At 42.5% G+C, this 24,835-nt stretch overlaps 2 pseudogenes; both read right to left on the minus strand.

The window, feature by feature from the left end:
- Positions 1–820: 820 nt before the first annotated feature.
- On the minus strand, positions 821–15,583 carry LOC131279362 (ATPase WRNIP1 pseudogene; annotated as a pseudogene).
- An 8,162-nt stretch (positions 15,584–23,745) lies between these two features.
- LOC131279363 (RNA-binding motif protein, X chromosome-like) lies at positions 23,746–24,835 on the minus strand (annotated as a pseudogene).

Here is a 24,835-nt window from a genome sequence, read left to right on the forward strand (position 1 = left end):
TGGAAGGTCCGTGGTTCAAAGCCCCGGCCTCCTTGACCCATGTGGAGCTGGCCCATGTGCAGTGCTGATGCGCGCAAGGAGTGCTGTGCCACGCAGGGGTGTCCCCCGTGTAGGGGAGCCCCACACGCAAGGAGTGCACCCGTAAGGAGAGCCGCCCAGTGGGAAAGAAAGTGCAGCCTGCCCAAGAATGGCGCCGCCCACACTTCCGTGCAGCTGAGGACAACAGAAGTGGACAAAGAAACAAGACACAGCAAATAGACAAAGTGAATAGACAACGGGGGGGGGGGGGGGGGGGGAATTAATTAAATAAATAAATCTTAAAAAAAAAAAGATATACTAATTACAAAATAGCCTTTTAACAAAAAACACACACAAAAAAACTTGATTAAAAAATAAAGTGGGGCAGGAAAGTTAGCTCTGTGATATACAAGAGTGAATTTTATATCTCTGTATTTTACCTTTCTGTGTTTCTGAATATGTGTTTTTCTGACTTATGTCTGAAAATATTAAGCTATAAAGCCTTTATTTGTGTACTAGCTTAATATTGTTAATTTAAAAGAAAACAACGATGTCTTCTGAGTTATCAACGTTAAGTACAAAAAAGGCATGCATTCTTGGAGATGTTCTTCCTTAACATATACAGTTTAACAGATCAAATAAGCTAATATTATATCTTCTAGATAGTTAAATGAAAATAAAATGGTTTGCATTTAACCAAATCGAGTCATTATTCTGACAAGTTTTATTTTGACAGTAATTGTGTTTTCTAAGAAATGAATTTGAAGACAGTATCCAAAGTCATTTTGGTAACTTAAGTATATAAAGTAGACAGAATATGTTTTTATTCAGGAAAAAGAGAGTAGTTTTGTCCTAAAATGAAATGATTAGTTGTTACAGAATGAAAAAGAGGAAATGTAGAACAACTCCTCCATGGAAATAGAAAGTTGTAGACGGTTTTTAGAAAAGAAATTTTATTTCTTGTTTAAGTTAAGATTTCATGATGCCATCGGTAAAATTTTTAAGAGCCTTGTATCAAATAGTATACTGGTGCAAAACTATAATTTAGTTTTCTTTCTATTAAAATGACAAAGTTTTCTCATATTATTGGTCTATTCTTAATAACAGGTTGTAAAGGCTTTTTTCTGAATAATCAAAGTAAAAGGCGGAGTCTGTTTCACCAAAATAACTTTTTGTGCTTTATGTTAACTTTATCATGTCCTTAATTGCTTAAAAGAAACAAGTCTCACTTCAAAAGAAAAAGTTTTTTGTGTTGTCTTATCTCCTAAATAAATATATTTTTACTTTGAAATAGTTTAATTGGCTCATAAAATCTTTGCATATAACAAATATGCAAAAACACTACACAATATTAAATCACGATTACTTTCTTCACTAGGTGAAACTACCCAGAATATACATCTTTTAAAGAAAATAAATGCCACATTACTTAATTCTGAAATGACATTTTGACTTAAATGCTATGGCAAAATAGATAACTCCTTAGAACATTTATTCAGTGCACAAAACTGCCAGATATTTTCATAAGCATAACCACTGAACAGGTGCAAATGAACACAATTTTCAATGCTACCCATTTAGTTGAAATAGCTTTGCCCTCATCTAAGACCTCTTAAAATTCTGGCACAAAATGTTGGTCTGTTTTAACTTCTCCCAGTTGACGTCACAATCCAGTTACTCTTTCGTCCTGCCCGCCCCCTAAACAAAACAAAACAAACAAAACGAAATAAACAAAAAAACATTCTTCTGCTGTCACAGCCTAAATGAGTCAGCAGGGCCTTTGCTTAAAGGAATCTGTGCCTCTCAACTCTTCAGGCAGGTATTCCTGGTCCACAGGTGCTGAACATTGGGTTGTACTTGTAACCTCTGCCATAGGCCAGCTCCTTCATCAGTCTTGGTAGGCGCTTTCCTTAAGTGCAGGGAGACAGCGGGGAGAAGTGGGTTTTCAAGCACGATTTGATATTGATGCAGGCTCTGTACACCTCAACAAACTTTGAAGCTGGGGCAAAAATAGATTACACACATTCCGGCTTGCCTATACAATGACAGCCTTGATAGGGAGCGAGTGCTTGTGTCAATGCAAATGGAAGCCTCCTGGCCAGGTACAGTGAATCTTCTTCCAGCAGGCGTGCACGTCTGAGCCACACATGGATTTACGAAGTGCAGTAATTGTACTTGCGCTCTTGCTCGGCCATATAAAACGTGGGCTCGCTGGAGTCCTGTCACATCATTTTCAGTGATCAGAACTCTACTGGGAGTGTACGTTTGCCCACCTTTCTTACAAAACATCTTCCTAGAGCTTAGCCTGGTCAGAGCCGCCAGCTGCAGTTTGTTCAAGCGGGCTCTGGAATCGCCTTCGCTGAGAAGCGCGAGTAACCACAGCTTTGTTTTCTATCAACACCGAGAGCCAGAACTGCTGTTCCTGCTGTGGCTCATAGTGTCAGTGGGATAGCTAGAATCTAGGACATGGATTCCCAGTGAGTTGATCGCTCCCATTGAAACAGTCACCATTGCTGCTATTGGAACCTTCTCCAGAACAGAACCTGACAGCGGATCAGAAGTGCAGCCCTGGAAGCAGCGAAGGAAGGGTTTTCAGTGGTTGCCCCAATCAGAGTAATCGTCCCACATTCCAAGTTAGGAAGGAAAATATCCTGCTGAGATTTATTGAACGATGAATCTCCGCAATAAAAACGACAGTTTTCCTTTTGAAAAAGCTCTTTTCACTTTGAGCTTGTTTTACGACACCTCGCACATCAGTTTTCTTGGCATTTGTTGCAGACAATGACACACGCCTAATGCTACGTTTCTTGCTATCGCTGGCTATGATGGGAGCTAGAGTGGTGTTGCAACAGCCCGGCGGCCCCCACGGGATCCGGGAGGGGATTTCGTTGTCTCCAGGAGGGACCTGAGCAGGGTCTCCAGTTCCACCATTCTGCTTTGCCCCAAGTAGTCCTGCAGCGCGTCAGGATGCTTTTTAAAGGTCAGAAGCTTGCCCTCCAGCATCTGCCTGACTTCTTCGGCAGCCGATGCCCGGGGATGAGGGCGCCCCCGCACCGCCGACCCCGGCCGCCGCCCGCAAAGCTGCGTCATCAGCACCCCAGGCTTCTGGTGGTTCTCGCCAAGCGGATCCACAGCCAGGTCTCCATCCGGGTCTCAGCCGCGACGCCATCTGCCCCCGCCTCCGCCTCCTCCTGCACCTCCTCCACCTCTCAGCTGCACGCTTTCCCCGCCGGGGTGGCCGCAGGGGTCAGCCTCTTGCTCCACCTCTGCCTCCCTGGGCTGCTGGACCGCGCCACACGGAAGTCCGGGAGGAGGCGGGAGCGGGGTGGCGCGTCGTGGCTCTCGGTGTCGCCCTCGCTGCCCTGGCCGCCGTCGGAGCGGCGAGCTTCTTCAGAGCCGGAGCTCCGACAACCACTTCCGCTTGGGGCGCGGGGGACGAGGGCGCCTAGGCTCGGTCCCCTGCGCCGTGTGGCCGGGTCCTGGGCTCCGCGTGCTCTTCGGGGTTGACTGCACGCCGCGGTCCAGGTGCGAGTCGATGTGCGCGGCGGGCATCACCTGCTGGCACACGGGGCACTGCACCTGGTGCAGCTGCGACGGGCAAGAGGCCTGCCTTGGGCCGGCTCACCTCCAGGGCGGCCGCAGCAGCGCCTCCTCGCGCAGAGGCCTCACGACTAGCCGCTGCGCAGTCCCCGCACCGCGCGACCTTCCGCCACGCGGCTGGACACGCGCAGGCCCGCGGAGGGTTATCGCGTGCTTTACATCTCCAGCCTCAGGTGATGACTCCCCGCCCCTTTCTATATTTACTTTTAAATCTTTTATTGTCACGTTAATTCAAGAAGAGAGCCAAATATTATTTCACAGTGATGTGTTCACCCTCCTGACAACTTTTAACATTTTGCCTCTCAAGTATTAAATATCTTTTTTTATTTCAAACTGTCTTTGTGATAGTCCAGAGGACCCCTGGAAAATCACCAGTAATCTGCTTTTTCACCTTGTAAATAGAGAGGTGCTAAAAATAAAGGTATTTAGTATGTTATAAATTGCATGAGAGGTGTTACATTAGAAGCCACCGCTCATACACCTCACCTAAAACCACAGTTTTCCCCAAATGATAACTCACCATCTATCGCCACTGTCCTGGGACCAGGAATCCATTTCCTTTTTCCTGAGAATTGAACTTAAACTAACCAATCCTTGACTTCCATGGAAAGTCTACTAACCACAACCCCTGGAACACAATAAAGGCATCTGTCCAACCTCCCTTTTGTTCTGCCTATGTGCTCCCTGCTGGCTGTTTGAGCAAACCAAGTCAATCCCTCTTCTCATTGACCCACTCATGGAATCCCCCTCTCTCTGGGACCTGTGAGTAGTAAACACTCTTTCTCATGCATTATGAACTCTGTTTCCCACTGTGTTGTACGCAACCTTCACCCAGACCCACATTTAAAATTCAATATAACTAATTTGGAAGTCAGGGAGATATTTTCTGGAATTCTCTTCTGAAAACTTTCTTATTTTGCCTTTCATATTTAGGCTTCTATTTCACCAGGCATAGATTTTTGTGATAGTTGTTGTGAAGTAAGGGGTCCAGTGTATTTTTCGTTGTTGTTGTTAGTTCATGTCCAATTAAATGTCCTTTATTGACAATTCCATTCTTTCCCCATTACTGTGCAGGGCTACCTCTGCCACATACTGTCATGTGTGAGCTTTCTCTTCTATTCCATATGCCAATTCTTCATTGTCTTTGCTAACTATAGATTGGAAGTAAATATATCTGGCAGAGAAAGTCCTCCTGCTTTGTACTCCCTCAAACCCATCTTGGTTACTTTTTTTTAGTACTTCTTTTTCAAATTTTAAAATCTGCATGTTGATTTCAATATTTATATGTCATTTGTTTGCACACACAAACTTGAATTTTTATGTGGTTACACTGATTCAAATAATCAGTTCAGAGAGGAGGCTCTCAATAATAGTCTTCCAACTCCTGACTGTTATACATCTATTTATTCTTTTTATGTTGAGATCTTGTACATATTTTACCAGATTCATTTTTGTATACTTAATATTTTTAAGTATTTGAAACCTGATATTTGTATTTCTCTTTGTTTCTGATACATACTCTTAAAGATTGCTTTTGTATTACTTTTGAATCTTGCTAAATTTTCTTATTAATTTTAATATTTTATCTTTATATGCTTTTGAGGTTTTGATTATACAATCATGCCATTTGTGAATTAAAGACAGTTTTGTTTCTTTATATATGTGTGTATATATAATTTATTTTTCTTCCTTTTGTCTACTTGTTGGCACCTTCACTACGATACTGAATAGTAGTGCTGAGCGCAGTTGTGTTGGTCCTGATTTTGACAGCAAAGATTTAACTATTTCACTTGAGTGGAATATATGTTGTTGTTTTTTAAAAACAAACACCTTTTTATACAAGATTGAGAAAATTTCTTATCTTCCTTTGGTTAAAGAACTTATTGTGACTGAACGTTGAATTATTTCAAATGCTTTTTTTTCCATCTGTTGAGATCATCATAATTTTTTCTCTCTTCTGTTAATGTGGTGAATTACTTTGATTTTTTTAAAAGCATTTTGAATTTTTAAAAATCATTCAAAGAGACATCATTTTAAAAACTTGCTAGTGCCTTCAACACTTTATATTGATTTTCTGCTCCTCAGTAAGTAGGGCTTGATCTTCTCATGGACAATTTAGCACACACGGAACAACCTGGATTCTGATGTCATGCTTTTTTTTGTTTGTTCTTGTTTTGTCCTAGACAACCTCATAATCACTTTAAGTCTTACCAAAGGAACCTCTTAAAGTTGCCTGACCGTGAGCTACATGCAACATGTCGATTTTTGGTGCCTTCCCAAACTTCTTAGTGTAAGGAAAAATGTCTATGTGGGGAGGGGTGGCTGCTCTCTGGAACGAGTGGAGACCACCTAGAGAATATTGGGTCCAGAAAATTCCGGCAGGTATGCTGGCTGTGCTACAGGAGATAGCAGAGCAGCTGCACTTAAATAAGGAAAAGGGAGATTGCCAGATAGTAGCAGTAGGAGATTGCAGGTGACTACTGAGACAGAGAAGCAACAAAGGTCTCTATGCTCCGCTTAGAAGGAAAATTAAAAGTTTTGCAGAGTTAAGTCCTAACAGGCAGAGAGGAAAGAGTCCTAAACTGATTGACTGCACTGAGTTGATGATCAATTATATTGCAAAACTGTATAAACCGAAAGAGTTTAATGGGATATTATTTTGACAATGTTTTAAGTTTTATTCACATTTTTATTTTATTTTTTTAAAGATTTATTTTTATTTCTCTCCCCTTCCCCCTCCCCCCATGTTGTCTGCTCTCTGTGTCCATTAACTTTGTGTTCTGTGTCGCTTGCATTCTTATCAGCGGCACCTGGAATCTTTGTCTCTTTTTGTTGTGTCATCTTGCTCTTCAGCTCTCCGTGTGTGTGGCCATTCCTGGGGAGGCTGTACTTCTTTCATGCAGGGCAGCTTCCTTTACAGGGTGAACTCTTTGCACGTGGGGCTCCCCTATACGGGGGACACCTGTGTGTGGCATGGCAGTCCTTGTGCGCATCAGCACTATGTGTGGGCCAGCTCACCACACGGGTCAGGAGGCCCTGGGTTTGAACCCTGGACTTCCCATGTGGTAGGCGGATGCTCTATCAGTTGAGCCAGATCCACTTCCCTATTCACATGTTATTTTGATCAGAATTTTTATCAAGGTGTTAAAAAGATCTTTGAGTTTTGAGTGAATTGTCTAAGTGTACTCTTGAAGACTAGTCTAGAATATAAATGTTAAATGTATGTCTGTCTAAAATGCTAAATTAGTGCTTAACTTCATTATATTGTTCAACTATTCCTAACTGGTTGCTTGCATGGTAGAATATGACCCATTGACAAAAAGACCTTCTCATTTAAAACTGAGATTCAGCTGCTGTCTCTCAATTAAACTCGTAATTATATTTTTTCCCCGGTAAGGGAACAGGTGCATAAGCCCAGGCCTTTATCAGGATATGCTGTATATAATAGTTTAGGATGGTTAATGGCTAAGTCTGTCATCATAGATTATATCACTCCTGTCTGCATTGAATGACGAGGGAATCCGTGATATGGGGTGGTTACACCCTGAGTTCTGTAATTTTATTATCAAGCCTAGATGTAAAGTGCACCCCCGTTGGTTCTACCCATTGGCCATTTTTGTGCCAGGTGGTGCTACTATTGTCACTGAAAAGCAAATCACACTGCTCAAGTCCTTAATGACTCCAAAGGAGCAACTTTCTTATTAAAGGATGAAATTACCCAACTACAAAAGGTTGCTTTACAAAATAGGATGACTGTAGATATTCTTACTTTGTCATGAGGTGGGGTCTGTGCCTTCATTAATGTTCTGTGTTGTGTATATATTACTCCTATTATTCTGTTGTCTTTTATACTGTTGCTGTGAAATGTGGATGCAATGCTTCTCCTATGGTCAACCTAGGCCACTATGTGGGGGTGGATTGTGGGGACCCAGGATCTCCCCCAAGTCCTCAGCATGTAGCCACCTGCATGACCTAGATATAACTTAAAGGTTAACAACCCTCCCCAGAGGGGAGAGAATGTATAGATGTTATCTTAAACTATAATCTTCCCAAAGCAGTAACCATCCTTTGTAAATGTCCTTCCTAGGAGAGTAGTGAATACATCACCACCCCATGTATGTGTGTCATCTGACTCTAGCAGGAACTCTCTTCTCATACCCTATGAAATGTCCTTGTTCTGAAACCTCTTATATATCACCCCTCATTTTCTCATCTCTTTATGGAGCACTGTCTTCATTCATTTCTTTGACCAGCCACTATCAAAGAATTTCTCCTGTTTGTAAGTCCCAATAAAGCTTATGTCTGATTCTCTGCCCAGTGCATTCTTTGGCCTTCCGGCTGCACCAATTTATACTCTTCAGGAGTTTCACCAGAGAGGTGTAAATTTTGTTAATCTTTGCAGAGAATAGTATTTTAGCTTTTTTGAGATTCTTTATTGTATGTCTTTTTCTATTTCATTATTTTTCACTTTGTTTATGACTTTTTTTCTGTTATGCTCCTGCATTGATTTTGCTGTTCTTTTTCTAACTTCTTTAGATGGATGCTCATTTCATTACTTGGCAGCTGTTTTTCCCTTTTTTTTCCTTTTTCATGTATGGCTGTAAATTTCTTCTAGATAATGTTTTAGTTGCATCCCACATGTTCTGAAATGCAACATATTTGTTGTCAATTGACATAAAAATAATTTTAATATTCATTATTACATTCTCTTTTAATCCTAGATTATTCCCAGGTGTGTTTCTTAATTCCTACTTACATGGGGATTTTAAATTTGTATTTTTATTATTAATTTTTAGTTTAATTGCATTTTGGTCTAATTTCAAACCTTTGATATTTGTTGACTTATCCTGTTTTGTAAATGTTCCTTGTGTGCTTGAAAATAATGTATTCTTTGCGAGTGTTGAATGGAGGGTTCTATATACCTGTATTTGGTTAACATTGTTAATTGTGATTTTCATACTTTCTGTATCTTTACTGAGGTTTGTCTACTTGTTCTATTAATTACCCAGAGAAGTTTTAAAAATCTTTCACTAAGTGGAAGATGGTAGATTTAGTTATGTACCCTGAAAAAAAAAATGTACCCACATTAATCCCATTAATGTGGGTGTGAATCCATTGTAAATAGGACCTTTTGGAGATGTTATTTTTAGGTAAGGCATGACCCACTAAATCAGAATGGTTCTGAATCCTATTCCTGGAGTCCTTATAAAGAGGAAGCCATGGGAGGAGCCTGAAGATGGACGTCAAAGTCAGCAGGAAGCCGGAAGTCAGCAGGAAGCCAGAAGTCAGCAGGGAACCAGAATCGGAAAGGAGAGCACATCACATGTGCCCATGTGGGAAAGCCAAGAAATGCAAGGATTGCCAGCCAGCCAGAATGCTACCACCCAGGAGGAAGCAAGCCTTTCTGCCTCTAAAACTGTGACTCCATAAGTTCCTGCTTTTTAAGCTAACCCATTTTGTGGTAGACACTAAAAAAAATTAGAATTGAAATGAATTGTCATTTGATAATAATATAGCTAGGCCTATATATATATATTTTTTCACTTAAAATTTATTGAAGTATATCACTCATAAATAAACTTACATAAACAATAAATATATAGTAAAAGTTGTGAACTTATTAAATAAATATGCATAACATTATACAGGGCTCTCATACCTCACCCCACTACCAATACCCTGCATTGTAAAACATTTTTAACAAATGATGAAAGAGCATTCTCAAAATATTACTACTAACAAAGTATATTGCCTTTGGTGTATTTTTCCTCCAAACCACCCTATTATTATCTTTTAAAGTATATTTTATTACAGAAGTTGTGAACTTACAAAACAGTCATGCACATGTGTAGAATTCCTATACAACACCCCTTCACCAACACACCACACCTTGGTGGAATGTTTGCTACAGGTTATGAGATAATATCATCGGACTATTACTACCAACCATGGTCCATAGCATAATACATTTGGCACACTTTCCATACACACCCCCCCCCCCAATTATCAACACAGTACATCTTTGGCATTGATGTAAGAATATTACAGTATTGCTGTTAACCACAGTCCACAGGTCACACCAATTGTATTTTCCCCATGTTTCTCCACATTCCCACCATCCTGCAATGGGGATATACATATGCTCTAGCTCACAAAGAACACTCTTACATCTGCACAATCAGCCACAATTCTCATCCATCTCTGGATTTACTGTGTTATTCGGTCCCTATATTATTCTCTAGCCTGCTTTCAATTGACATTTACATCCCCATACTACCCCTTTGAGCCACATTCCCATTTATAAACCAGTTGTTACTCACTGTAATGTGTCACCATCAACTCTATATATATCCATACTTTTACAGTAAATTTAACTAAAACTTCTACATACATTAAGCATCAGTCCTTTTCAGCCCTCCTTTTATCTCCTTTAAGAATCCACCAGGTCTTGAAGATGTTTTCCTACATTTTCTTCTAGAAACTTTATGGTTCTTGCTTTTATATTTAGGTCTTTGATTAATTTTGAGTTAGTTTTATATAAGGTCTGAGATAGGGGTCTTCTTTGTTTTGGCTATGGATGTCCAGTTCTTCCAGCACCATTTGTTGAATAGACTCTTCTTATCCATCTGGGTATGTCTGACTGACTTGTCAAAAATTGCTTGACCATAGATATGAGAGTCTGTTCCTGAACCATCGGTTCAGTTCTATTGGCCTATGTGCCTATTTATTTATTTATTTTTAATTAAAAAAATTTATTTCTCTCCCCTCCCCCCCAGTTGTCTGCTCTCTGTGTCCATTTGCTGTGTGTTCTTCTGTGACCGCCTCTCACCTTATCAGTGGCAGGTCTGGGATTTGAACTGCGGACCTCCCATGTGGTAGGCAGATGCCCTATCCATTGGGCCAAGTCCGCTTCCCTTTGTGTCTTTCTTTATGCCAGTACCATGCTGTGTGTTTTTTTTTAACCACTGTAGCTATGTAATATGATTTAAAAGTCTGGAAGTGAGAGTCCTCCAACTTTGCTTTTCCTTTTTAAGATGTTTCTGGGTATTTGGGATCCTTTACCCTTCCAAATAAATTTGATAATTGTGTTTTCCATTTGTTTAAAAAATGCTGGTGGAAATTTTATTGGAATTGCTTTGAGTCTCTATATCCATTTGGGTAGAACTGATATCTTAATGGCGTTTAGTCTTCCACCCCATGAGCATGGAAAGTTCTTTCAATTATTTAGGTATTGATTTATTTTAACTATGCATGGTGGTTGTCTGAATACCAGTGCTTTACATCCTTGGTTAAGTTTATTCCTAAATATTTGATTCTTTTAGTTGCTATTGTAAATGGAATTTTTCCCCTGACTTCCTCCTCAGATTGTGAATTACTAGTGCCTTTTAAAGTCTATTTCATCTAAGTATAGCTTCTCCAGCTTATATTTTTGGTTGCTGTATGAATGGAATATCTTTTTCCAGTCTTTCACTTTCAATCTATTGGTATCGTTGGGTCTAAGGTGCATCTTGCAGACACCTTATAGATGGCTCACATTTTCTTATCCATTCCACAAGTCTGTGGAATACATTAACATTCAATGGTATTACTGTAAGGCAGTTCTTATTTCTGACCTTTGGGTTTTATCTGTCATATTTTATTTTCACCACTTTTTTGACCCTTTTAGTTACTTTCATTCATATAATCTTTACTTCTAGACTCTCTTCCAAGCCTCTTTTTCCTGCCTTTTCTTTTCAGACTATAGTACACCCTTTCCTGTAAAGCTGATTTCATTGTTATAAACTCTCTCAGTTTCTGTTTATCTGTGAATTTTCTAAACCCATCCTAATTTTTCAAAGACAATCTTGCTGGATATAAGATTTTTGACTGGAAGTTTTTCTCTTGCAGTATCTTAAATATATCATACCACTGCCTTCTTGCCTTCATGATTTCTGATGAGAAATCAACCTTAATTGTATTGGGTATTCCTTATATGTTGTGCATTGCTTTTCTCTTGCTGCTCTCAGAATTCTCTCTTTGTTTTTGGCATTTGATATTCTGATTAGTATGTGTCTTGGAGTTGGTCTATTTGGATTTATTCAGATGGGAGTACATTGTTCTTCTTGGACACAGATATCTATGTGTCCTTCAATAGGACTGGGAAATTTTCTACCATTATTTCTTCAAATATTCCTTCTGCCCTTTTCCTTTCTCTTTTCCTTCTGGGACACACATGACATGTATGTTTGCATGTCTCTTGCTGTCATTTAGTTCCGTAAGAATTTGTTCACTTTTTTCCATGTTTTTCTTCATCTGTTCTTTTGTATGTTCACTTTTGGTGTCCATGTCTTCAAGCTCACCAATCTTTCTTCTGCCTCCTCAAATCTGCTGTTATATGATTCCAGTGTATTTTTTAAAAAAGATTTATTTACATCTCCTGTTGTTTGCACTTGCTGCCTGCTCTCTGTGTCTGTTCATTTGTTTTCTCTCTATGTCTGCTTATCTTCTTTCAGTAGGCACTAGGAACTGAACCGTGGACCTCCCATGTGGGAGGGAGGTGCCCAATTGCTTGAGTCACTTGTTGTGTCTCTTGTTGTGTCAGCTCATTGCGTCAACCTGCTGTGCCAGTCTGTTACATTAGTTTGCTCTCTTGCTCATCTTTAGGAGGCACCAGAAACTGAACTTGGGACCTCCCCTGTGGGAGGCAGGCACCTAACTTCTTGAGCCACATCCACTCCCCCTCTAGTGTATTTTTTTTTTTTGTCTTTTAAAGATTTTTTATTTATTTCTCTCCCCTTCCCCCTGCCCTCTCCCCCCCCCCCCCCCAGGTTGTCTGCTCTCTGTCCATTCACTATGTGTTCTTCTGTGTCTGCTTGTATTCTTGTCAGCAGCACTGGGAATCTGTCTCTTTTTGTTACGTCATCTTGCTGTGTCAGCTCTCCATGTGTGCGGTGCCATTCCTGAGCAGGCTGCACTTTCTTTTGTGCTGGGTGGCTCTCCTTATGGGGCGCACTCCTTGCATGTGGGGCTCCCCTACGCAGGGACACCCCTGCGTGGCATGGCACTCCTTGTGCACATCAGCACTGCGCGTGGACCAGCTCCACACGGGTCAAGGAGGCCCAGGGTTTGAACCGTGGACCTCCCATGTGGTAGGCAGGCACTCTATCCATTGAGCCAAATCCACTTTCCATGTTTTTAGTTTTTTTAATGCACATAATTTAGCAGGACATGTCTCTATTGAATCAAAATTCACTCCCAAACTATTTCCTGTTTGTCCATTTATTTAGATGCTTTCCAGTTGGTTAACCTCAAGTTACCCACTGATCATCTGCTCCCCCTCTGACTGTGGGGATAGTATTTGCCCTCCTTTTGTCTTCAGCATCCTCTCATTTTCTCACTAATTTCTGCACAATTACAGAAAGCGACCTGGGGATCTCCTCAGTCCATCTCTAAACTCCTGAGAATGCCACGGTACTCCATGTTTATGGAGCACCTACTGTGTGCATCCCCAGGATGTCACGGGGTTCTCACACCTCCTGCCTCAGGCCAGAGTTCTGTCCTTTGGCCCGTCTTAGCTCACCCAGTGCCTGCCAGGTGGAAGGTCTGGAGCTGACTGTCCTCTCTCAGTTGAGCAGTCTGCTGCCTACCTAGAGCAGAAGTGAGTGCAGAAATGCCTGAGAGAGTCTCTGGGGGCAGCCATGGCTCTCTAGGTGCCGCCAAGGCCTCCCGAACTGGGCATTTCACGGTTTGAGCACCCCCTGCCTCTGGCCGGGCAAGCATCGCTCCCGGTTCCCTGGAGTTCTGGGAAGCTCCCTCCTGAGCTCAGTCTGCCTGGGGAGGAGCACGTGGCACTCCCGGGGTCCTGCCCCCCCCACCAGCTTGTCCTTAGGGCCAGGTCCTGTCACTGCCGCCCATGGAGGGGGCCTCAGAGGGGCAGTGTGATCAGTGCAGTGGAGAGCTGGGGTGAGGGAGCAGGGAAGGCAAGCAGACCCAACACATCTGCCTCCTTCCCTGGCCGGCCCCTGGGGTGACCAGGCGTGGCTGTCCTCCTCCTCTTCCTCCTTCGTCCAGGGCCCCGCCCCAGCCGTGGTCCTCTGGGCCTTTCCTGGGCTCCCTGAGCCTCCCCTGGCCTCAGCATTGGCCTTCCTGAGCCCGTACCTGCCGAGTCTGTCCAACAAGCCCCGATTTGCTAGGAGCCCCCAAATGGCAGGGCTGGCCATGACACACCCATGGGGTCCCTTGGCCCAGAATAAGTGTCTTGGTGCTGGGAAGGCTTCCAGAGTATGGAGATTGAGTTACGGACCCCAGAAAATTAAAACATGTTCCTTATCCCAATCTTGGTCGGATTCCTGTGGGTGTGAACCCGTGTGCTGGTTTGAATCTTTTGTGGACCCCAGAAAATTATGTTCTTAAATTGGTCCATTCCTGTAGGCATGGGATCCTTTGACTGAATTGAATTCAGCTGAGGGCCTCTGCTTGGAGTGCTTCAGTGAGGCAGGATCCAGGGAGCGTCTCGGCCCTCTTGGTGAAGACCTTTCTAAACGGGAGAAACGTGAAAAGACACTCGGAGAGAAAGAGCAGCCATTTTATCCTGTCATGTGAGAGAGGACTCCAGGATCACCTGCCGCCGCAGAAAGACGAGAGGTTGAGAGAGGCTGGAGGCTGAAATCAGTGGAGCAGCACACAGCTGAAGAGATGGGCTCCAGAGAAGGGAGAGACCAGCCATATGCCTGATGGCCCACAGCTGAGCTTGGGGAGAAAGTGAGCCTGGAGGAGAGACCACCACTATTTTGCTTTGTCACATGGCAGGAGCATGCAGCAGCAGACTTCAAAGTGAGAGAGCATCTCTGATGATGCCTTGGATTTGGGTATTTTCACAGCCTTAGACCTGTAAGCTTTTAACCTAATACCTCCCTTTGTAGAAGCCGTGCTTTTCTGGTGTTTTGCATTGGCAGCCTCTAGCAAACTAAAACAACCCACTGTAAAAAGAAGCTCTTGAAGATGTGCCTTTAATTCAAGGTGTGGCCCGAATGAATGAGGTTGGGCCTCAATCCACATTACTGGAGTTCTTTATAAGCAGAAAATGTTCAGATGCAGAGAGAGACAGAGGTCAGAGGTCAATAGGACCCAGGAAAGAAAGGAGAGGATGCTGCCACACGACAGGCAGGCTGAGAAGCCCTAGAGCTAGCAGCCAGAATGCTGTTGACTCCAGGAGGAAGCAAGCCTTCCAGCTTCTGAAACCACAAGCTAATAAATTCCTGGGGTTGACGCCAACCTGTTGGGTGGTATTGGCCATAGCAGCTCTGTCAAAGTGAGCAACAAGGGAACCCCTCAGGACCCTAATCATGGAGAATGATGGCCTTAGCATCTCCCCAGGGCTTTGTGCCCAGCTGCGGAGGGGTGAGTAGATAAAGTTTCCAGGAAACGGCAGAGGGGGCAGGAGGAAAGAGAAGGTGCAGTCTTTCATTGCTACTCGAAGGGGAAGTAGAATGGGCTCCAGGACGGGGCCCTGCCAGGCTTGCCTAATGCTTGCAATGGGCCTGACCCAGGCCTGGGTCACCCCTCATCTGCTACCTGATGTCACCCATGAACATGGACAGGAGAGAGGTCCAGCGAGCAGACCTTGACCCAGGCGACTGGTTTCCACCCTGGCTGGGCAACTCCTCAGTTGTGGGGTCTTGAGCAAGTGCCTCTTCCTCCAGGGGTCAGAAACAGTCTGATTTTGGAGGGGCCGACCTCAGGCACATGGAGGGAGCTGAGGGCCCCGAAAAGGTACCAGGGACAGGCTCAGGTCCTGGAGGCGGGGGTGCAGAGGTGGTGACCTGGCCCCCAGCCCACCCACCTCATCACACGGAACGATGCGGCCCACGATGTCCTTTAGATACCTGATGACCGACTCCTCCTGGAAGTCCCGCGGGAAGGTCTCTGTCCACTCGGCCAACGGCTGGAGCAGCTTGGGGCCAAACTTCCAGACTCGGGCCTCCATTTTTGCCTGCCCATGTTCCCTTCCCTTCCCGGGGTGACAGCATCTCCATCTTCCTTCCGGGATTCACCCTCCCTGGTTCCAGGCCGTCCTCCAGTGTATTTTTAATTTCATTTAAAGTACCTTTCATTGCTGTAAGAGCTGCTATTTTTCTCTGTATGCTTTCAAATTCTTCTTTGTGGTCTTCTAATGTCTTCTTTTTTTATTTAAAAAAATATTTATTTTATTCCCCCCCCCCCTTTCTTTTCTCCTGCCCTGCTGTTTTTGCTGTCTGTGTTGTCTTCTCTTCTAATTTTCTCTCCTCCTAGGATTCACTGGGATTCAATTCTGACGACCTCTGATGGAGAGAGAGATTCCCTGTCAATTGTGCCATCTCAGTTCCTGGTTTCTGCTGTGCTTCACCTTGACTCTCCCCTAGTCTCCTTTTGTTGCATCATCATCTTGCTGCATGACTCACTTGCACGGGGCACTGGATCAATACACGGCCACTTGTATGGCATCTCATGCGGGCACTGGCTCACCATGTGGGCAGTTGCATGGGCATTGGCTTGCTGTATGGGCATGCTTTCTCTTCTTCTTTTTTACCAGGAAGCCCCAGGGTTTGAACCAGGTCCTCCTATATGGTAGGCAGAAGGTCTATCACTTGAGCCATATCCACTTCCTTAATGTCATCTTCTTTTTTTATAAGATGTATTTATTTATTTAATCCCCCCTCCCCCGTTGTCTGTTCTCTGTATCTATTTGTTGCGTCTTGTTTCTTTGTCCGCTTCTGTTGTCGTCAGTGGCACGGGGAGTGTGCGCAGCGCCATTCCTGGGCAGGCTGCACTTTCTTTCACGCTGGGTGGCTCTCCTTATGGGGTGCACTCCTTGTGCATGGGGCTCCCCTACACGGGGACACCCCTGCGTGGCACGGCACTCCTTGTGCGCATCAGCACTGCACATGGGCCAGCTCCTCACGGGTCAAGGAGGCCCAGGGTTTGAACCACGGACCTCCCATGTGGTAGACGGACACCCTAACCACTGGGCCAAGTCCATTTCCCCTTAATGTCTTCTTAATATCCTTAATCTCTTTAGCTATCTCATTGAATTTATTAAGAAGATTTGTTTGAACATCTATGATTAGTTGTCTCAATTCCGTTGTGTCATCTGGAGTCTTTTTTTTTAAAAAGATTTATTTACTTATTTTCTCCCCTTCCCTTCCTCCCTCCCTGCTGTTTTTGCTGTCTGTGTTGTCTTCTCATTTTTTGTCCTCTAGGATTCACTAGGATTGATCCTGGAGACCTCTCATGTGGAGAGAGGTTCCCTGTCAGTTGCACCTGGTTTCTGGTTTCTGCTGTGCTTCACCTTGACTCTTCCCTTGTCTCTTTTGATGCATCATCATCTTGCTGCATGACTCACTTGCGCGGGGCACTGGCTCACCACACGGGCATGCTTTCTCTTCCTTTTTTTCACCAGGAGGCCCCAGGGAATGAACCCGGGTCCTCCCATATAGTAGGTGAAAGCTCTATCACTTGAGCCACATCTACTTCCCTGGAGTCTTATCTTATTACTTTATCTGGGCCATATCTTCCTGTTTCTTGGTATGGATTATAGTTTTGTTTTGGTGTTTTGGCATCTGGCTTACTAGATGTATATATTCTGGGTGCAGTTTCTCTCTTTAGTTTAGGACTTTCTTGCCCTTTCTCCCTTGCTGGTTGTGTAGTAGAAGCCAAGGATGTAGTTGGTGCTATAAGCTGTGGAAGCTCAAGCTGCCTGTGTTGCCCCAGGAACCTATGATGCTTCTTTCACCTTTTTCCTTTGCCAAGGGTAGGGACAGAGCCACAGGTGTGTATTATAATCCAAGTCATGCAGGTCAAGACTATCTGTAATTGCCCTGAGAGACTGATGAAGCTTCCGGCCCCTTCCTCCCCTGCCTAGGGAGGGGATGGAGCTGCAGGTGTGGGCAGCAATCTAAGCCGTGCAGATCCAAAATGACGTCAGTTGCCCAGGCTTCTGACTATTCAGTCTGTGAGAGCTGAATATACCTGCAGTTACCTGGAAAAGCTGATGTAGGTCCCACTAACTTCCTCCCTGCCAGAGATGAGGCTGAAGCCTAGGCTAGGGCTGTAGTCCAATCTGGGTGGAAAGAAGCTAGTCTCTACAATCTCTGTGATTTTCAATCTACTCTGCTTCCCCTCATGCCAGCGGTGGAGTCAAAATGGCAGCTATATATATATAATATATATATAGTCATTTTAAGTAGGGTTTTATCTTTTATTTATTTTATTTTTATTTTTTTAAATATTACATTAAAAAAATATGAGGTCCCCATATACCCCCCACCCCCCTCACCCCACTCCTCCCCACGTAACTACAATCTCCTCCATCATCATGAGACATTCATTGCATTTGGTGAATACATCTCAGAGCACCGCTGCACCTCATGGTCAATGGTTCACATCATAGTTCACACTCTAACACGTTCCACCCAGTGGGCCATGGGAGGACATACAATGTGTGGTAACTGTCCCTACAGCATCACCCAGGACAACTCCAAGTCCCAAAAACGCCTCCACATCTCATCTCTTCCTCCCATTCCCTACCCCCAGCAGCTGCCATGGCCACTTTCTCCACACCAATGCCACATTTTCTTCGATTACTAATCACAATAGTTCATGAATAGATTATCAGTAAGTCTACTCTAATCCATACTCTATTCCACCATTCTGTGGACCTTGGAATGGTTGTGTCCACTCCACATCTGTAACAAAAGGGGCTTAGGTTCCACATGGATGCTGGATGCAATCCTCCTGCTTTCAGTTGTAGGCACTCTTGGCTCCGTGGTGTGGTGGTTGACCTTCTTCACCTCCATGTTAACTGAGTGGGGAAAGTCCAATAAACCAGAGTGTAGGAGCTGAAGTCTGTTGAGGCTCAGGGCCTGGCTATCACATGGTCAGTCCAGAGATTCAGGTCCCCTGGGTATATATTAAACCCCAGCACCAACTACAGTTCTGGTAAAAGTAACAGGAGAGGCTTGTGAACAAAGATCACATCTGAGTCCGGCTCCATCACACAGAAACACAAACTCCAAAGTAGGGCCAACTGACATGGCACTGACCTCCATCTGCCATGACCATAGAACCTGTGGGTCTCTGTAGCCCTCAGAAGAACCAATACCTGGGGTTGTATCTACTTTATCTGTCTCTGGGATATATTTTTAAAATATATTATATATATATATTTTATGGCATGTGGTTTTCACCTTTTGTCTCCAATATTTCTGTGTTTTTATATTTTCAAGTAAACATTTTTCCAAGGTGGAAATAGCATTATGTTATTATATATAAATGCTTATTAAAAGAACAGAAAATACAGAAAATGTAAAGAAGAAAATAAAACTAGGCACAATAGCATCCACAGAAAATTTACTTTTATACATCCATTTAAAAGCCTTTAGGACTAAATGGAGCTATTTGGGATAAGAGGAAAGTGGTTAAATTTAGGAACTGAAATTCAAGTGGAAGACATATAATCAGAGGAAGAAAAGTTATAATGATGCTTGTTAGATTGGCTGTTAGATTATAAACCTAGATTGTGGGTTCCAGCCTCTTTTTGAGAACTTCACACCAGAAAAGCAAATTCAACTATTAAATACCAAACATTTAGTTTCTTTTAGTGATAAATGTAGAACCTGACTTAGCTCCTCCTAAACTTGACTGGTTTGAATTGAATTTACAAAGGTAGCTCTAGAAAGTGAAGATGAAAGAAGCATAGAGACCTCTTAATTTATTATAGAGAGCACAGGTATTATCCGTAACTGATCTTGGCATTATTGGAATAGGAGCAGTATAAAAGTGAGTTTACTACAGCAATGCCAGATTCGATCATCCAGCTACTGTGTAACATTAGCTTGAGGATCATCTATCACCTATCATTTCATCATTAGAGTAAAGAAAGTGCACTAAAATTAACAAAAAATCATTTAAACTATTTCCCAATTGTCAGTCAGAGAATAGAGTTAAAAAAAAAAAATTTATTGTGGGAACAGATGGGGCTCAAGCGGTTGAATGCCTGCATCCCATATGGGAGGCCTTGGCTTCAGTCCCCAATGCCTCCTAAAAACAAACAAAAACAAGCAAACAAATGAAAAAACCAACTCAGGGATGCTGATGTGGCTCAGTTTTTTTTTTTTTTAAGATTTATTTTATTTATTTCTCTCCCCTTCCACCCTGTTGTCTGCTCTCTGTGTCATTCACTGTGTGTTCTTCTGTGTCCTCTTGCATTATCAGGTGGCACCAGGAAACTGTGTCTCTTTTTGTTGCGTCATCTTGCTGCATCAGCTTTCCATGTGTGTGGCACCACTCCTGGGTGGGCTGTGCTTTTTTCATGCAGAGCGGCTCTCCTTTCACGTGGGGCACCCCTACATGGGGGCCTGCATGGCATGGCACTCCTTGCTTGCAGCAGCACTGCACGTGGGCCAGCTTACCACATGGGTCAGGAAGCCCTGAGTATCGAACCCTGGACCCTCCATGTGGTAGGTGGACACTCTTATCAGTTGAGCCACGTCTGTTTCCCATGGCTCAGTTGTTGAGCTTTGGCTTCCCACACATTAGGCCCAGGGTTCAATCCCTGGCACCAGTACCTCAAAAAAAATTTTTTTTAAAGATATTTTTCTAGCTAGCTATTTCTTTTTTATTTTATTTTACTTTTTACTTTTTAAATTATTAGAGAAGTTGTGGATTTATAGAATAATCACACATAAAATACAGGATTCCCATATATACCACTCTATTGTTAAAACCCATTGGTGTGACACATTTGTTACAACTGATGAAAGCACATTTTTATAATTGTATCAGTAATTATAGTCCAAGGTTTTATTTAAAGTTCACTGCATTGTACAGTTCCATGGTTTTTTTAATTTAAATTTTTATTCTAGTACTATATATACAATATAACATTTCCCCTTTAATTTTTTAAAAATTTATTTTTATTTCTCTCCCCTTCCCCTCCCCTCCCCCATTGTTTGCTCTCTGTGTCCATTTGCTGTGTGTTCTTCTGTGTCTGCTTATGTTCTTGTAATGCGACACTGGGAAACCGTGTCGCTTTTTTTGTTGCATCATCTTTCAGCTGTCTGTGTGTGTGGCACCACTCCTGGGTGGGCTGCGCTTTTTTTGCATGGGGCAGCTCTCCTTGGGGGGACACTCCTTGTGTGTGGGGCACCCTTACACAGGGGACACCCCTGCGTGGCATGGCACTCTTTGCACATGGCAGCATAGTGCATGGGCCAGCTCACCACATGGGTCAAGAGCCCTGGGTTACAAACCCTGGACACTCCTTATGGTAGGTGGATGCTCTATCAGTTGAGGCACAACTGCTTGCCAACATTTCCCACATTCTGATAGATATTTTAATACTGTTAATTATGTTCACAATGTTGTGCTACCATCACCACCATCCATTACCAAAACATTTCCATAGTTCCAAATTGAAACAATAAATTCCTATTGTTAAGCCAACCCATCTTGTGGTATTTGTTGTAACAGTCTGGAAACGAAGACACTCAAAAACATTAAAATTGAAATATATAGTAATTTGATAATAATATAGCTAGGCCTGTATTTTTAATGGTATATGGTTTTTCAACTTTTTGTTTCCAGTATTTGTTTTCTTATGTTTTCATGTAAACATTTTTATTAGAGAACTATTTAAGTGTATAGGAAAGTATAAGAAACCTAAATAATCTGATGAATTTTTTCAATGTGAACAGACTTACATAACCTACACTCAGATCATGAAACATAAAATGAGCAGCTGCCCAGAATCCCTGATTTGGTCTCCTTTAAGTTATATTCTTTCTGCATTTCCCCCAAACCTGACTTTTAACTCTTTTGATTAGTTTTGACGATTTTTGTATTTTACGTGAATAGAATCTTCCAGTATGTACTCTTTTGTATCAGGCTTCTTTCACCCAACATTACATTTGTGAGATTCATCTGTACATTTACATTTAATGGTAGTTTATGCATTTTAATTATTATGTAGCATTGCATTGTGGGAATACCACTAAATTTATTTGTTGATTTTACTGTTGATATATATTTGAGTTGTTTTCAGCTTTTGGCTATAACAAATAGTACTGTTACGAATATTCTTGTCCCTGTCTTTTTTTTTTTTTTTAAGATTTAAGTTTTTTTTTTAAGCCTTGCAGCTTGTTCCTTTCTTTGCTGTCTCTTTTCTGTGTCCATTCGCTGTGCATTTTTTCTGTATCTGCTTGACTCCCTTTGTTGCGTCATCTTGCTGCGCCAGCTCTCCACAGTGCATGCGCTGTCAGGTCTCCGTGGCTCACAGGCCAGCTTGCCTTCACAAGGAGGCACTGGGACGTGAACCCAGGGCCTCCCATATGGTAGATGGGAGCTCAACTGATTGAACTATAGCTGCTTCCCAACTTGTCCCTGTCTTTTGAGTTTTTTGGGATATATCATTAGGAGTGGAGTTTCTGGATCATAGGATAATGCCTATATTAACTTTAGTAGATACTGTGAAATAATTCTGCTGTTGCACTCTCACCAGCAATGTCTGAAAGAAACTTCTGCTTCATACCCTTCCAACATTTATTAGTATTTTCTTTTTTTAGTATGTAGTCATTCTATTGGGTATTGCATTGTGGGGTTTGTTTGTTTTTTTCTTCTTTCTCTTTTCCTCTTCTGCCCTCTGCTTTTTCTGTCTGTGTCCATTTGCTGTGTGATCCTCTGTATCTGTTTCTCTTTTTGTCTTCTTTTCTCATCTTTCTCCTCTGGGATTCACTGGGATTTGATCCTGGGGATCTCTGATATGGAGAGAGATTCCCTGTCAATTTTGCCACCTCAGTTTCTGTTCTCTGCTACCTTCACCTTGCCTCTCCTCTTAGTCTCTCTTCTGTTGCATCATCACCTTACTGCATGACTCACTTGCGTGGGTACTGGCTCACTGCACGGGCACTCAGCTTGCTGTGTGAGCACTTGGCTCACCACACAGGCACTGGCTCACTGCACAGGCACATTTTCTCTTCTTTTTCAACAGGAGGCCCCAGGGATTGAACCCAGGTCCTCCCATATGGTAGGTGGAGGCCTTATCACTTGAACCACATCTGCTTCCCATGCATTGTGGTTTAATATGCCTTTCCCTGATGACCAATAATGTTGAGAACCTTTCTCTATGTTTATTGATCCTTTGTATATCCATTTTTGTGACATATCTCTTCAAGTCTTTTGCCCATTATTCTATGAATTGTCCTTCTTTTGCATATAGATTTGTATGAGCTTTTAAAGATTATTTTGGTTACAAGTCCTTTCTCAGATATGTATTTGTATATTTTGCATATATATGTATCTATTACAGATAGATACATATATATGTTGCAAATAACTTTGCCCACTCACTGCATTGCCCTTTCACTTTCTGTGGGTTATTATTTTTTGTTGTTGTTTTGGCCAAACTTTTCTTAGTATTCTGTAGTTATTTAACATACACTTAAATGGTCTTATTGGGGTAGGGGGAAACGGGTGGTCATTGCAGATTCCTAAAGAAATGTCAAAAAGCAAAAATATGGCCAGCATTATCCATTTGCCTTTTTGGGTTTACTGGATGAATCGCATTTTCCTTACATAAGCATCTGATCACAGTTTTTCATGCTGAGCACATTGAGATTTCGGTTTGAAGATATTCCAAAATTCTGAGTGGCATTATCCCAACCACCCTCTAATATCTTGCTTGTATTGGCAGAAAGTTTCATATCTCCATTTGAGATGGCTAGATGTTTGTGGAACCTCTTAGAGGCATGCTTCCTGCATTTACTGAGAAAAATCAGATAGGAAGTGGCCTTTAGGGACATTTTTAGTTGAAAAATTATAACACTAGTTGTAACATTTAACATTTGCTTGTTGAAAGCAATGTCATAAGTCAAATAAAATTAAAAATTTTTTTCTTTTTCCTCACAAGAACATACAAATTATGGAGGGGAATTTAACAGGAAATTTAAAAAAGGTAACACATTTTTTTCTCTTAGTAGTCCTTGGGTAGTTATGACAATTTCCCCTTTTTGTTTCTTTATTTGAACAGGGATTTTCATCCATAATTTTGTTTGTTTTTAGCATCTTCTTCTGCCTCCCCTTTGTCAGATTGGCTACCTTCATGACCACCACATCTTAGTACACCGTGATTTGGAATACTATAGGAATCATGTGGAGGAGGGGACATCCTTTCCTCAGGAGGGGAAACCCTCTTTTTGGTCTGTCAGTCCAATCATGACCACTTGAGTAGAGATCACTTTGGCTGCTTGAGGAACTGTCTCGACTTCTACCATATATGTCACATGAGCTTCTGTAGTCACCATAGCAACTGCTACCACCATAAGATGGTGGGGGCCTTCCCCATGTAGGCACTATGTGAGTCACCATAACTCTCATATGAATCTCTATAGGACCCTCCCCTTGGATGATCTGAATACTCTTGATCACAACCATAGCCATCTCTATCATTATAGCCTCTTGATGGACAGTCATCACATGAACTGGAATGGCCATAGTCACAGTACGTATAATCTCTTGGTGGTGGTTCATAATCTCTGTGTCATGAGAACTTGGGTAACTTCTGCTTGAATAGCAGTCTTTAGTAGACTCTTGGGGACAAATAAACATCTGTTCGAGAGGGCAGGGGTTCCGTTCTTTGTGGGCTTCCATAACTATCTCTTCCTTGTGATAAAGGAGCTCTCCTTCCCATTCCACTGCTGCTGCAAAGTGATCCTGATTGGGCAGATCTTTTAGGAGGAGGACCCCCACTTTTTGGTGGTGGTCCTCTTTTTACTGGTAGTGGTCCCCTGGAAAAACTCATGTTAAAATTCATGGAATAGCCACCATCATCCATGTGCCCTCCCTATGAGGGATGTTCCCTGGTTCCTCCACTTCCTCCTTTTCTGCCTCTAAAACTTCTAGAAGGGCCTCTGCTTCTTGCAGATAGAAGTGGTCCATGTCTACCATTTTCAAATGATGGTTTCCATTTTGATAGCTTTTCCATCCAAGGGCTTTCCATTCCTGTCACTGACTGCATCCTTGGTATCTGCCAGGCTTACAATGAGGACAAAAGCAAAACCTCTCAATTTGTTGGTTTCATGGTCTTTCATCAAGAGTACTTCCGCTATTCTTCCATATTTGCCAAATACTGCTTCAAGGGCTTTCTTATTTGTTTCTGTACTGAGCCAACAATGAAGAGCTTTTCTGGATGATGTACTTCAACCAT

The sequence above is a fragment of the Dasypus novemcinctus genome, chromosome 8, assembly GCF_030445035.2.
Source record: "Dasypus novemcinctus isolate mDasNov1 chromosome 8, mDasNov1.1.hap2, whole genome shotgun sequence".
Lineage (NCBI taxonomy): Eukaryota > Metazoa > Chordata > Mammalia > Cingulata > Dasypodidae > Dasypus > Dasypus novemcinctus.